The 15,478-nt window shown below is 36.7% G+C and overlaps 1 protein-coding gene across 3 annotated transcripts in view; it reads left to right on the top strand.

The window, feature by feature from the left end:
* The window catches only part of NT5C2 (5'-nucleotidase, cytosolic II), a 105,087-nt gene that overhangs the window by 31,620 nt on the left and 57,989 nt on the right, over positions 1–15,478 (top strand). The window contains exon 1 of one of the 3 annotated variants that reach the window (XM_081228513.1): positions 4,442–4,562. The exons of the other annotated variants lie outside the window; for them this stretch is intronic. The gene's annotated coding sequence lies outside the window, so the exon portion shown is untranslated. Of the gene's footprint in view, positions 1–4,441; positions 4,563–15,478 lie in introns of those variants that run through there. 3 annotated transcript variants of the gene reach the window in all.

The raw sequence follows: 15,478 nt of genomic DNA on the forward strand, positions 1-15,478 counted from the left end.
CTCTTAGCTTTTGCTCATCTGTAAAGCTTTTGATTTTTCCTTCGAATCTGAATGAGATCCTTGAAGGGTAGAGTAATCTTGGTTGTAGCTTCTTCCCTTTCATGACTTTAAATATGTCATGCCACTCTCTTCTGGCTTGTAGAGTTTCTGCTGAGAAATCAGCTGTTAACCTTATGGGAGTTCCCTTGTATGTCATTTGTGGTTTTTCCCTTGCTGCTTTCAATAATTTTTCTTTGTCTTTAATTTTTTCCAATTTGATGACTCTGTGTCTCGGCATGTTTCTCTTTGGATTTATTCTGTATGGGACTCTTTGCACTTCCTGGACTTGGGTGGCTATTTCCTTTTTTTCATGTTAGGGAAGTTTTCAACTATAATCTCTTCAAATATTTTCTCCTGTTGTTTCTCTCTCTCTTCTCCTTCTGGGACCCCTCTAATGCAAATGTTGTTGCATTTAATGTTGTTCCAGGGGTCTCTTAGGCTGTCTTCATTTTTTTACATTCTTTTTTCTTTATTCTGTTCCGCAGCAGTGAATTCCACTCTAGGTCACTTATCTGTTCTTCTGCCTCAGTTATTCTGCTATTGATTCCTTGTAGTGTATTTTTCATTTCAGTTATTGTATTTTTCATTTCTGTTTGTTCTTTAATTCTTCTAGGTCTTTGTTAAACATTTCTTGCATCTTCTTGATCTTTGCTTCCATTCTTTTTCTGAGGTCCTGGATCATCTTCACTATCATTATTCTGAATTCTTTTTCTGGAAGGTTGCCTATCTCCACTTCATTTAGTTGTTTTTCTGGGGTTTTATCTTGTTCCTTCATCTGGTACATAGCTCTCTGCCTTTTCATCTTGTCTGTCTTTCTGTGAATGTAGTGTTTGTTCCACAGGCTGAAAGATTGTAGTTCTTCTTGCTTCTGCTGTCTGCCCTCTCAATAATGCAGTTTTTAATTGCCATTTGCCACAAACTGATTATAGTTTTTAAATAGTTTTAGAATTGTGCCTGCTGATTACTGTATTAGATTGAATGTGGATTATTCTGGGTATTAGCAGTGTTTACTTATATTGATTTAAGACTTCAATATTTTCTCTAAATCATTTTTCCTTTAAAAGTTTAAAAAGTAAGTATTTTCAATTCATTTGCCAGTTTTAATAGATTCAATTAAATGGCTGCTTCTAAATCTTAATGGCTACCTGAATCTTAAGTGGCTGAGATACTTGGAAGTAGATACTGCAATTAGGAATCATTTGGTTTTAGACAGAAATTAGAAGTTTATACTTGTAGGATAGAAAGATCTGGGTCCTAGTAGAACTGTCTCTGCCTCTGTCCTGGGAAAGCCAGGAAAAGTGGAAATGCTGGTGTACTGGTAGTGCAAAAACTTTGCATAGGCACTCCAGGAAGTCTACAACAACTCATAATTACTCATCTGTTCTGGGATGGTTAAACTAGTTTATACAGATAAGTTCTTGTAAGTAGACAAAAAAATAATTCTGATTCCATTCTTCTCTGTGTAGGAAAGCTAGGTCAGAATTAGGTAACATTTTAGTGCTTCAGTAAGCATTAATATTTTGAAGAAAATAGTTACTTGATATTGAATATTTTGAAAGTTAATTATTACATCAATAGTTGGTTTTTAAAGTAGGTTGGTGATATTTCCCTGATGGTAGGTCACTAGGTAGCATTTTTCCCAATTCATTAATGTTTACATTAAGAAAAAAGTTAATGTAAGAACAAACATTGTAAATACTACTTGTACTAAAGAAAAAAATTTTTGAAACTTATATCAAGAGAGAGTTCAAGATGAAAAATTAAAAACTGACTTCCAAAAGTAAAAAGGTTTGTATTCAAATAATTTAATTTATGATATACACAAAGTTTTATCACTTTTAGGTGAAAAACACACCTGCCTGCCAGCTGATGTCACATTCTTAGAAGGATGCAAAGGATGAATCCTGAACCTCACAAAATGTGCTAATTTTTGTACTCTGAGTTTAAAACATGGGTACAGCCTTTTCCAAATTCCAAATCTTTTATTCTGCTTTTTCTGTTTGCTTGTTATGTTCATTGGAAACACCCATTTCTTCTACATTCTTGGTTTGGTTTGGTCCAAGGGGTTTTATGTTCTCTTACCATCCAGTATTTGTTGAACAACAGGTTCATGCAGTATAAACTGTCCTTTCTTGTCAGTTTCATTTAATGCATATTTATATTTCACATAGTCCTGAGCTCAGTATGACCTAAATTAAGCACAGGAGCTGACAAGAAATCTCTGTCTTGGCAAGGTGGAATCTCCAGTCCATCCCACTGTAGGCAGTACCCATTTACCTTGTTTTAGGCCCCTGTAAGTTTTCTATTTTGATCACTTAGTGGTACAAATCTACCAGAAAGAAAAATAAGCCATATTTATATTAGTAGTATACTTCAAGGAACCAAAACATTTATATTGAATATTTGTACATAATTTTAATAATCAAGATCAAAAAGAAATGTACACAAGTGATCTACTTTAAAAATGTAAACGTCTAGGAATCAGATACATTGTATATTTATGATACATTGGACCTAGGAACACAGTGAAGATGACAAAATATAAGTTTATAATGCTGTCTCTGAAATTTGGTCTAAGCAATGGAAAAGAAGTCAGCAATTGGAGTCAGAGTTGGAAATGCTGGGTTCAGGTTTTGTGATCCAGGGGAGACCAGTTAGCCTCCCTGGGTGGTGGTTTCTTTAGGTATAAGATGATGAGATTAAAGGGGAAGGTCTTTAAGGCTTCTTCTAGCTTTAAAAATTCTATGCTCAATAAATATTTGTTGCTTTGAACTTAATAATTGCTAATTAATAATTGCTTACTTGAGAGCTTATGTTACACACTGCATATAAGAGTCTTTAGTCAACTGATCCACAAGTGAAAACAAGCTGAGCATTTACTGAATAAACTCCCAGTCACTGGCCCAGCAGGTTGTGATTTCACCTTCGTGGTAGTTCTCTGGTGAATGTGTTTATATGGAGGAAACAAAGTATTCCATAACAAATTGATTTAACTCTATTAAGCAGAAACATCTGCTGACTGTGTAGCATTTCTAGATTTTAGGCTGCTGTTTTTTCTTAAACCCTGAAAGAGTAAAAACATTTCAGGTTCCCATTAAGATATGAAGACTCAGAATCAATCAGTGGGTACCAATGATCCTCTGCAGTGTGTGAGACGTGTTGCTAGATGTGCATGGGAATTAAAGTATAAAACAGAGTTTTTATGTATAAATAAAACACATAACATATGCATTTGGAAGAGATAAAATATAAAGGTGTTTTATACTTTCTGTTCAATTATTTGCTCAGTCTGTATATTCATGAAGTATACATTTGGTTGTGATGTAACGTATTTATCAGTGGAAACAAGGGCTAGAATTATGCAATGAAGAGAGATCATCTAGGAAACATCAAGTGTCCTAATTGTATTTAATATTTCACAGCCTGAGAGCACTTCTGACTCATTTAGAATGATACTTCCTGGAAGATTCTGGACAGGCTCTGTACCCTACATTCTTCATATAGTAGAGTGCAATCTGAAGTAACAGAAGGAATAGAAAAAGCATCTTGAAGGGCTTGAATTCTTAAGTCATTTAAACCCCCCCCTTTTTCTATTTTTTCCCCTATTCCCCCCCTATTTTTTTACTAAAATAGAATTTTAATAAAGTACACATACCATAAAATTTGCCATCTTAACTGTTTTTAAGTATACAGTCAGTGGTATTAAATACATTCACATTGTTATGTAGTTATCACCACTGTCCATCCCCACAGCTCTTCATTTTGTGAAATTGAAACCTTACACCTACTGAGGAATAACTTGCCATTCTCCTCTCACCCCAGCCCTTGGCAACTAATCACCATTATCTTTCTGTCTTGATGATTTTGGTCACCCTAAGTACCTCATATAAATGGAATCATACAGTATTGGTCTTTTTGTGACTGGCTTGTTTCACTTAGCACGATGTCTCCAAGGTTCATCCATGATGTAGCATATTGCAGAATTTAAAAAATTAGATTCTTGAACTCTTGCAGGTATTTGCTTTTGTTAATTAAAATTTTTAAATAGAAAGCATTTAAAAGAAATTTGTTTTAGTTTTCTAGTTAAGTCAATTTGTAGAATGTTCTATTTCAGGGCTTTTTATTAAAGACATTTATTGGGGTTGGTAATTTATCATTGGTTAAATTAGGCAGGCTATGATGATCATTTATCATAACTGTACATTTTATGTGATGCTTTAGAATTCCCTTTTAGAAGAAGCTAAATATTTTTAATTAAGTAAATAAATATCTAACTTCTAGCTTTTTTTCTTGCTTAATGTTGGTCATCCAAGTTTCAATATGGAAATAATGGTCATGTGTCACTATTAAGAAACTGGCCTTCAGAATGTATGACTTATTCTTCTTCCATTTCCTTATTATGGTTGTTGAGTCTTCTAGGCTGGAGCTAATCATCAGGCCAAACCCTTCTTTGGAATATGTTTTGGTGTATGGTCAGAGACAGGCTGAGCTGCTCATATGTTACCGTCGCTTGAAGGAGGCAGGTTAGACACTTACCTCTGTTTAAAATCTGATAGTGATGAGTACAGATCACAGTTTGTATCCACCATATCCAGGACTGGAACAATTAGAATTTTCATCTGCTCTCCCTGTTGACAGTGTCCAGGATGCTGAAGTCAGGTATTTGGTTTTATCCTTTTAAAGTTTTATGATTACAGTACGAAAGAATTTTTGTAAGTGAATTTGCTCTTTCTTTATGAACACAGCTTATGAATTTATCAGTGGTTTTTATCATGTTGAACTGAAATTTGGTAAGTAATTGGGCTTGTGAATTTTTGGTTATCCAGTCTTTTGCCTTATTTTTTTTATTTTTATTTTTATTTATTTATTTTTTTTTAAGTTTATTTATTTATTTTTTTAATTAGTTTCTGCTTTATAACAAAGTGAATCAGTCATACATATACATCTGTTCCCACATCCCTTCCCTCATGCATCTCCCTCCCTCCCACCCTCCCCATCCCACCCCTCCAGGCGGTCACAAAGCACCGAGCTGATCTCCCTGTGCTCTGCGGCTGCTTCCCACTATCTATCTACCTTACGTTTGGTAGTGTATACACGTCCATGCCTCTCTTTCGCCTTGTCACAGCCCACCCTTCCCCCTCCCCATATCCTCAAGTCCATTCTCAAGTAGGTCTGCGTCTTCATTCCCGTTTTGCCCCTAGGTTCTTCATGACATTTTTTTTTTTTTAAATTCCGTATATATGTGTTAGCATACGGTATTTGTCTTTCTCTTTCTGACTAACTTCACTCTGTATGACAGACTCTAGGTCTATCCACCTCATTACAAATAGCTCAGTTTCGTTTCTTTTTATGGCTGAGTAATATTCCATTGTATATATGTGCCACATCTTCTTTATCCATTATTTTTATTTTTTTTAATTAATTTTTATTGGAGTATAGTTGCTTTATAATGTTGTGTTAGTTTCTACTGTACAGCAACAAAGTGAATCAGCTATATGTATATGTATATCGCCTCTTTTTCGGATTTCCTTCCCATTTAGGTCACCACAGAGTTCCCTGTGCTATACAGTAGGTTCTCATTAGTTATCTATTTTATACATAGTAGTGTATATATGTCAATCCCAATCTCCCAGTTCATCCCACCCTCCCTTGCCTTATTTTGAAAGACACTGCAGTTACTTTGTCTTTAAAGTTCTTTATATATTTATCTGAAATTATTTTTTTAATTGAAATTTTGGCCTTCATACCAGTATTTATTTAAATCTGTTGAATAATAATTCTCCAATCAAAATAAGTTTATTATATATGTTTAATAAAAAGGAATTTGCATACATATATAAAATTATTTTTTAGTACCTATAGCTTGGCACATTAGTAGAAGTAGAAATATTTATGGGTTTTTTTAACCTCAAATTAAAAGTAGGTATCAGGTTTTATGCAAAGATTGCAGGTTGATAAATTTTAATTTTTTTGTCAACCACTTATGGATATCACATGAATGTCATTCAGCTTTTTAGTTGTGTCATCAGTCAAGCCAAATTAACCTGCCATTTCAGTATGGTTTCAAATATTCAAATGGATAAATTGTTAACATTTCAGTAGCCATATTATAAATTGAAAATCACATGGAAATATAGGTCCTCAGGAATGCCAAGGAACCGTCCTTAAATAATGTACATACATCTTGTCAGAATAAGAAGAGTGAGGGGCTTCCCAGGTGGTGCAGTGGTTAAGAATCTGCCTGCCAATGCAGGGGACACGGGTTCGAGCCTTGGTCTGGGAAGATCCCACAGGCTGCGGAGCAGCTAAGCCCATGTGCCACAGCTGCTGAGCCAGCGCTCTAGAGCCCGTGTGCCACAACTACTGAAGCCCATGTGCTGAGAGCCCGTGCTCCGCAACAAGAGAAGCCACGGTAATGAGAATCCCGCACACCGCAGCGAAGAGTAGCCCCCACTCACCGCAACTAGAGAAAGCCCACGCGCAGCAATGAAGACCAAACGCAACCAAAAATAAATAAATTTAAAAAAAGAATGTTTAAAAAAAAAAGTGAGGTAGAGTATCAGAACTGTACTAAATTTTTTTGTTAGTGTATCATTCTAATGCTTTGGTTAGAGTTTCATATTCCTAAGGAATGACAAATGGGGATTCAGGAATTGGTAAGATTTTAAATTTTTATTTATTTTGACCCAAAACATTTGATCGATGGAATACTCTTCAGCAATAAAAACGAATTAACTATGGATACACACAACTTTAATATAGCTCAAGTAAACTATGCTGAGTTAATAAAGCAAATCTCAAAAGGTTACTTACTGTATGATTCCATGTCTATAACATTCCTGAAATGACAAAATTATGGAGATTGGGAAAAGAGTAGTGGTTGCCAGGGGTTAGGGATTGGCTTGGGTCGTGGGAGGTGGGTGTAGCTATAAAAAGTTGTACAAGGAATCCTTGTGATGGAACTGTTTTGTATCTTGACTCGAGTGGTGATTGCATGAGTCTACACACACACAAATGAGTGCATGTAAAACTGGTGAAGTCTGGTTGGTGGATTGTGTCAAGGTCAGTTTCCTGGTTGTGATATTGTGATATTGTACTATATTTATGCAAGATGTTCCCACTGGGGGGAAACTGGGTGAAGAGTGTAGGGAATCTCTCTGTATTATTTCTTACTACTGCATGTGAATCTACAATTATCTCAACATAAAAAGTTGACTTTAAAAAATTCTCTCAGTGACATACCTTTCCTTACATCATAGGTATTGTCTGTTCTAAATACAAGTACGCTTTATAATGAGCAGTGATACTACTTTATGGAATACAAATCCTCTAAACTTTATTGTTCAGAAGAAGATGCTGGATCCTAAAACATGCTCAATTTGTTTCTCTGCCACCGTTCCCTCTATGCTTCTTCCCAAAGCAGTATACCTAAGAGTAAAATAAAACAGGAAGTAGTGGTGGTGGCGGCATCAAGGAAGAGGAAGGATAAGTGATAGCAGATCTTTGATTTAATGAACTCCTGCAGTAAGAAACTCAGGCTGAGGAAATGTTAATCATATTTAGATAGTGTATTTCACCTTCAAGGATTCTGTCTGTGTGTGTGTGTGTGTGTGTGTGTGTTTTGCTTTGCTTTGCTTTGCTGCGCCACGCAGCCTGAGGGATCTCAGTTCCCTGACCAGGGATTGAACCTGGGCCATGGCAGTGACAGCCCCTAATCCTAACCACTGGGCCACCAGGGAACTCCCTCAAGGATTCTTTTGGATATGGCTTCTTTTATTCAGTGTACTGTCTGAGAGATTCATCCATGTTTTTGTGTATATCAGTAATTTGTTCTTTTTATTACTATCTGGCATTCCATTGTATCATTATACCACAGTTTGTTTATTCATTTTCTGTTAGTGGACCTTTGGGCTTTTTTCAGTTTTTAGCTACAGACTGAGAAAATAATTGTAAATCACATATCTGGTAAAGAACTTGTATTCAGAATAAATGAAGAACTTTTAAAATTCAATAATATGAAAACAACCCAATGAAGAAATGGGCAAAAGACTGACATGTCACTACAGAGGATATATGGATGGCATACACGCATATTTGTAACATCACTAGCCATTAGGGAATACAAATTAAAACCACATTGTATATGCCTATTACAGTGGCTGAAATAAAAAATACTGGCGATAGCAAGTGCTGTCAAGAATGTGGAGCAATTGGAGCTCTGATACATTGCTGCAGCTACTCTGCCAAACAGTTTGGTAATTTCTTATAAAGTTAGAGACCTTTAGCCAATGACCCAGAGATCTTACTCCTAGATACTTGCCCTAGGTAAAGGAAAACTTTATGCTCACACAAAAAACTGTACATGAGTAATGTTTATAGTATATCAGTCTATAATTGCCTCAAACAAGGGACAGCCCAAATATCCTTTAGTGGGTGAATGCATAAATAAAATGCAGTACATCCACACAATGAAATATAACTCGGAAAAAGGAACACTACGGAATACACAATTCAGTGGGTTTTAGTATATATCGAGAGTTATGTAACCATCACCACTATCTAATTCCAGAACATTTTCTTCACTCCAAAAAGAAACCCCACACTCATTATTAGTTACTCCCCATTCCCTTCTCTTCTCAATCCCTGACAACCACTAATCTACTTTCTGTCTCTATGGAATTACCTATTCTGGACATTTCATATAAATTGAATCATAAAATATGTGGCTTTTTTTCTTTCTATCTCTTGCACTTAATGTTTTCAGGGTTCATCCATATTGTAGCATGAGCCAATACTTAATTCCTTTAATGGCTGAATAATATTACATTGTCTGGATATACCACATTTTGTTTATCTGTTCATCTGTTGCTTAATATTTGGATTGTTTCCACATTTTGGCTGGTATGAGTAATGATACGTCAAACATTTGTGTATACATTTTGTGTGGACATGTTTTCAGTGTTGGGGATTATATATCTAGCAGTAGAATTTGCTGGGTCATATGGTAACTTTAACTTACTGAAGCATTATCAAACCGTTTTCCAGTGCAAATGCATCTTTTCCATTCCCTTCAGCAATGTTTGTGGCTTCCAATTTCTCTACGCCCTTCAAAACAACACTTGTTATTGTTAGTGGGTTTTTAAGAATTACTATAGCCATCCTAGTGTGTGTGTGGTGGTATCTCATTGTGATTTTGATGTGCATTTCCCTTATGATTAATGATGTTGAGCATCTTTTTATGCTCTTATTGGCCATTTGTATATCTTCTTTCGAGAAATATCTCTTCAGATCCTTTGCCCATTTCTTAATTGAGGTTTTTTTTTTATTATTGAGTTGTATAAGTTCTTCATGTTTTCTAGATACTAAACCTTTGTCTGGTATATGATTTTCAGACATTTTCTCCCATTCTGTGGGTTGTCTTTTCACCTTCTTGGTTATGTCATTTGAAGGACAAATGTTTTTTAATGCTGATGAAGTCCAATTTATGGTTTTTGTTGCTTGTGCTTTTGTCATCATGCTTAAGAAATCATTGCTTAACCTACGGTCACAAAGATTTAGACCTATATTTTCCTTTGAGAGTTTTATGTTTTATATTTAGGTTTTGGATACATTTTGAGTTAATTTTTGTATATGGTGCAAGATAGGGGTTTAAATTCATTCTTTTGCACGTGAATATCCAGTTATCTTAACTCTTGTTTGCTGAAAAAGAGTATTGTTTCCACATTAAATTATCTTGATACTCTTGTCAAAAATCAGTTAGCCATAGATATATGTGTTTCTTTCTGGCCTCCCCATTGTATTCCATTGGTCTATTTGTCCTCATGTCAGTACTACACAGTCTTAATTGCTACAGTTTTGTATTAAGTTTTGAAATTGTGATGTGAGTCCTACAGTTAGTTTTTCCTTCCTTTTCAAAATTGTTTTGACTATTCTGGGGACCTTCTATATACATAAGAATTTTAGGATCAGTTTGTCAATTTCTGTGAAAAAGCCAACTGGGATTTCAATGGGGAGTGCATTGACTCTATATATCAGTTTGAGGAGTATCATCATCTCAACAATATCAAGTGTTCCGATTGATGTACATGGGATGTCTTTACATTTGTTTAGACCTTCTTTAATCACTTTCAACAGTTTTTGTAGTTATCAGTATATAAGTCTTAACACTACTTTTGTTCAGTTCATTTCTAATTAGTCCATGATTTTTGGTGCTACAGTAAATGGAATTGTTTTCTTAATTTTATTTTTGGATTGTACATTGCTAGTTTATGGAAATACAACTGGTTTTTGCATATTGATCTTATATCCTGCAACTTTGCCAGATTTGTTTATTAGCTCTAATTGTGTGTGTGTGTGTGTGTGTGTATTCTTTAGGGATTTCTATATATAAGATCATGTCATCTTCAAATAAGGGTAGTTTTACTTCTTCTTTTCCAGTTTGGAGAGCCCTTTTCTTGCCTGATTGCCTTGGCTAGAATGTTCAGTACCGTGCTAAATAAAACTCATGAGAGTGGACATCCTTTTCTTTCGCCTCATCTTAGGAAGAAAGGTTGCAGTCTTTTTTTTTTTTTTTTGGCTGCGTTGTGTCTTTGTTGCTGCGCGTGGCCTTTGTCTAGTTGCGGCGAGCGGGGGCTACTCTTCGTTGCAGTGCGCGGGCTTCTCGTTGTGGTGCCTTCTCTTGTTGTGGAGCACGGGCTCTAGGCGCATGGGCTTCAGTAGTTGCAACACGCAGGCTCAGTAGTTGTGGCTCACGGGCTCTAGAGCACAGACTCAGTAGTTGTGGCACGTGGGCTCAGTAGTTGTGATGTGTGGGCTCAGTAGTTGTGGCTCATGGGCTCTAGAGCACAGGCTCAGTAGTTGAGGTACATGGGCTTAGTTGCTCCGCGGCATGTGGGATCTTCCCGAACCAGGGATTGAACCTGTGTCCCCTACATTGGCAGGTGGATTCTTAGCCACTGTGCCACCAGGGAAGTCCCAAGGTTGCAGTCTTTAATGATTAAGTTTGATGGTAGCTGCAGGGTTTTCATAGCTGCCCTTTATCAGGTTGAGGAAGTTCTTTTCTTTACTTTTTAAAATTTTTATTGGAGTATAGTTGCTTTACAATGTTGTGTTAGTTTCTACTGTACAGCAAAGTGAGTCAGCTATACGTATACATATATCCCCTCTTTTTTGGATTTCCTTCCCATTTAGGTCACCACAGAGTGCTGAGCAGAGTTCCCTGTGCTATACAGTAGGTTTTCATTAGTTATCTATTTTGTACATAGTATCAATAGTGTATATATGTCAATCCCAGTCTCCCAGTTCATCCCACCCCCTCTCCCCCCTTGGTATCCATATATGTTTGTTCTCTGTTTCTGCTTTGTAAATAAGATCGTCTATACCAATTTTTTTCAGATTCCACATATATGCATTAATATATGATATTTTTCTCTTTCTGACTTACTTCACAATGTACGACAGTCTCTAGGTCCATCCACATCTCTACAAATGACCCAATTTCATACCTTTTTATGGCTGAGTAATATTCCATTTTATATACGTACTACATCTTCCTTATCCATTCATCTGTTGATGGTCATTTAGGTTGTTTCCACGTGAGGAAGTTCTTTTCTATCCCTCATTTGAGGTCCCTTTCTATTCCTAGTTTGCAGAACCAAGGAAATAGAGGGCTGACTGCATGGATTTTCAACTCTGTGGGGTTTGGTGCCCCAACACCCTCCTTTTTCAAGGGTCAACTATATTATTATATATAATAGTAACATGCTCTCAGAAGTCAAAAGTATGCAAAAGGCCTATCAGAAATGTCACTCTCACTAATATTCCTCCCAAAATTGGTAGGTAATAAACTTTGGATTTCTTTTTATTTATCATGCTTGGGAGTCATTGGAGTTTTTGATTCTATGCTTGTGTTTAATTGGTTTCTAAATTCTCAGCCATTATCTTTTCATGTGTTGTCCTTGCTCTATTCTCTTTCTCCTCTCCTTCTGAACTCTAATAAGCATATGTTAGTCTTTAGCACTGTGTTCCTCTCTTCTTATATCCTTTCTTTTGTATTTTCCATCCTTTTTTCTCTCCATGTTACATTCTGGAAGGTTTTTCCTGACCTACCTTCCAATTAACTAATTATCTTTTTGGTTGGGTCTGACCTGAATCTGTTCATCACAATTTTTTTAAACATCTTTATTGGAGTATAATTGCTTTACATCGTTGTGTTAGTTTCTGCTGTATAACAAAGTGAATCAGCTATACGTATACATGTATCCCCATATCCCCTCCCTCTTGCGTCTCCCACCCTCCCTATCCCACCCCTCTAGGTGGTCACAACGCTCCGAGCTGATCTCTCTGTGCTATGCGGCTGCTTCCCACTAGCTATCTGTTTTGTTTTTTTTTAAATTTTTATTTTTAAAATTAATTTAATTTAATTTATTTTTATTTTTGGCTGCGTTGGGTCTTCATTGCTGTGCACAGGCTTTCTTTAGTTGCCGCAAGCGGGGGTTACTCTTTGTTGCAGTGCGCAGGCTTCTCATTGTGGTGGCTTCTCTTGTTGGGAGCACAGGCTCTAGGTGCACAGGCTCAGTAGTTGTGGTACATGGGCTTAGTTGCTCCGCAGCATGTGGGATCTTCCCGGACCAGGGCTCGAACCCATGTCCCCTGCATTGGCAAGCAGATTCTTTTTTTTTTTTTTTTTTTTGCGGTACATGGGCCTCTCACTGTTGTGACCTCTTACGTTACGGAGCACAGGCTCCAGACGCACAGGCTCAGTGGCCATGGCTCACGGGCCCAGCCACTCCGCGGCACGTGGGATCTTCCCGGACCGGGGCACAAACCCATGTCCCTTGCATCGGCAGGTGGACTCTCAATCACTGCGCCACCAGGGAAACCCTGGCAAGCAGATTCTTAACCACTGCACCACCAGGAAAGCCCCTAGCTACCTATTTTACATTTGGTAGTGTATATATGTCATTGCCACTTTCTCACTTCTTCCCAGCTTACCCTTCCCCTTCCGCATATCCTCAAGTCCATTCTCTACATCTGCGTCTTTATTCCTGTCCTGCCCCTAGGTTCTTTAGGACCACTTTTTTGTTTTTAGATTCCATGTATATGTGTTAGCATACGGTGTTTGTTTTTATCTTTCTGACTTACTTCACTTTGTATGACAGACTCTAGGTCCATCCACCTCACTAAAAATAATTCAATTTCGTTTCTTTTTATGGCGGAGTAATATTCCATTGTGTATGTGCCACATCTTCTTTATCCATTCATCTGTTGATGGACACTTAGGTTGCTTCCATGTCCTGGCTATTGTAAATAGTGCTGCAATGAACATTGTGGTACCTGACTCTTTTTGAATTATGGTTTTCTCAGGATATATGCCCAGTAGTGGGGTTGCTGGGTCATATGGTAGTTCTCTTTTTAGTTTTTTAAGGAACCTCCATACTGTTCTCCATAGTGGCTGTATCAATTTACATTCCCACCAACAGTGCAAGAGGGTTCCCTTTTCTCCACACCCTCTCCAGCATTTGTTGTTTGTAGATTTTTTGTATTCATCACATTTTTAATTTTAGTTTTTATTACTTTTTAGTTTCTTCAGAATTTCATTTTGGAATCTTTTTTCAAATATGCTCTGTTACTTTTTGTATTTCCAGTTATATATTAAACATTTAAATCTTAATGAACTTGGTTTAAGAATCAAAAACACCTGAAGTTTCCTGGCTCTATTTCCAACCACTTCCTTTTCAAAGCTTTTTTAAAGAGAACTGTAGTTGTTACTATTCCCATTAGTAAGACAAACCATCTCTGAATGTAACTACCATAGATCAAGAAATGGAGAGCAATACAATCATCAATCCCAAATTTTAATCTCTTAATTATTTTTTTAAAGTGTTTGAAATTATTTAGGTAATACACAAATAAATTCTTATTGTGCAATATTCAGGAATACAGAAATATATAGAGTAAAATATGAACATTCCCCTTTATTTACCCTTTCACCCCCCAGTCCTCTTTGTCATAGATGAACACTGTCAGTAGTTTGGAGATTATTCTTCTAGTCCCCTTTCAATACATTTAAACACACATGCACACGTGTGCACTTTAATACAGCCTCCTCATCTTTCTAGATTCTGGCCTGTTCTTTTCATTCCTGATGGTGCTAGTACAGGCTCTGGTCATCACTGTTGTGGTTTACAAAAGTAACCCCCATTAGGTCTCCCTGCCTTTAGCCTTGTCCTCTTCAGATCTGTTTTGTTAATCACGTTTATCACTCTGCTTAAGACCTTTAGTGGCATCACATCCAGCATGCTATGGGATAAATTCTAAGCCCATTAATAGAGCATTTAGGGCCCTGTGAGGACTGATCCTTTCCTTTGCACTTTCATCTTGAGCAGCTCCCTTCCTCAAACTCTGTATTCCATCAACTCTGAATTGAATCTAGGTTTTTTCCACACATCATAATGTCTGTGTCACTCTGCTGTTCATTCATAGTTTCTCTTCTGTTGGAATGTTCTCCACCCCTCTTTTCCTCTTAAGTCTGATTAATACCTGCTAATCTTTTTAGTGTGGTGGTTAGGAACCTGGGCCTTGGGTTAACATTTCGGATTATTTCGTTTAATTTCTTTAGAATCACAGTATTTAACTGCTGTAAACTTTGTTTTGTCATCTATGAAATTGGAATAATTTCTACCTCATAGAGTTATTTGAAGATTAAATGAGATAATAAATATATAAAGTGCTTAGCACAGTGTCAGTTTAACAACAACAACTTGGGCATCCTGTCTTTCAGCAAGACTGAGGAGAATATAGATGCACCTCTCTGTTGTGCGTATCTCTAATACTACAGTTACACACGACTTTTTCACAGATTTTGAGTGGGTCTCCTCCATTAGACTTGGAACTCCTTAAAATCAAGGACTGTCATGTTTGTTTCTGTATTACTGGTACCAGGCACTGGCACGTAGATATTTAGTAAATATTTCTTAAATGTATGAGTTTGAAATAGCTAGACAGTGCAGGCTCTTTTGCACAGGAAGCTCATATAAGTGTGCATACGCTCCGTTCAAGTGAGATTTTTGTTTTCCTTTCTCTTTACAAGTAGTAAAGTCTTAAAATAGTAATTACATTTATTTCCACCACACTGAGCTGTGATGCCACAAGCTGGAAATACAGGGAAGCCATGGGAAGTTGGCACTCTCAGGGATTAGATCATTTTTCCATATTCAGTTTGTATTCTTGTATTTATGGAATTTGGTTTGAGGATAGTGAAAGTCCTTATTCATGTATAATTTGAGAATTGGATTTTTAAAATGTGTTTCTCAAGAGATATTTTGGTGAGATAATGCTTGACAGTCGAGTTGCTTTCCCTGTACCCCAACCCCCCAAGTTACAATAGTTCTTTGAGTGCTTACCAATGACAGACAATAACCCTACCAGATGTTATCTG

The sequence above is a fragment of the Mesoplodon bidens genome (assembly GCF_964165515.1).
Source record: "Mesoplodon bidens genome assembly, chromosome: 1".
NCBI lineage: Eukaryota > Metazoa > Chordata > Mammalia > Artiodactyla > Ziphiidae > Mesoplodon > Mesoplodon bidens.